Source organism: Penaeus monodon, chromosome 24, assembly GCF_015228065.2.
Source record: "Penaeus monodon isolate SGIC_2016 chromosome 24, NSTDA_Pmon_1, whole genome shotgun sequence".
NCBI lineage: Eukaryota > Metazoa > Arthropoda > Malacostraca > Decapoda > Penaeidae > Penaeus > Penaeus monodon.
In genome coordinates this window covers 29,018,757-29,019,002 of record NC_051409.1, presented here as the reverse complement: position 1 = coordinate 29,019,002, position 246 = coordinate 29,018,757, and positions in this window count along the sequence as shown.

Genomic DNA, 246 nt, shown 5'->3' with positions numbered 1-246 from the left:
ATGATACAATGACAGATAATACAGTGTCGTGTTAGTTTGGTGCTGCTGTTATTAATCTATCTTATAAATTTATTGATTTATTTACTGATTTATTATTTTATTATTTTATCATTTTATCTACTTGTTTATTTATCTACTTATTTATTTGGTTTTATATCCTGCATTTTCAGCTTTATATTGACAGTTTCTATTTTAGGTGTCGGGAGTGGAATTGGTTAGTTGTATGCTTTTAATGTATGTTATTAC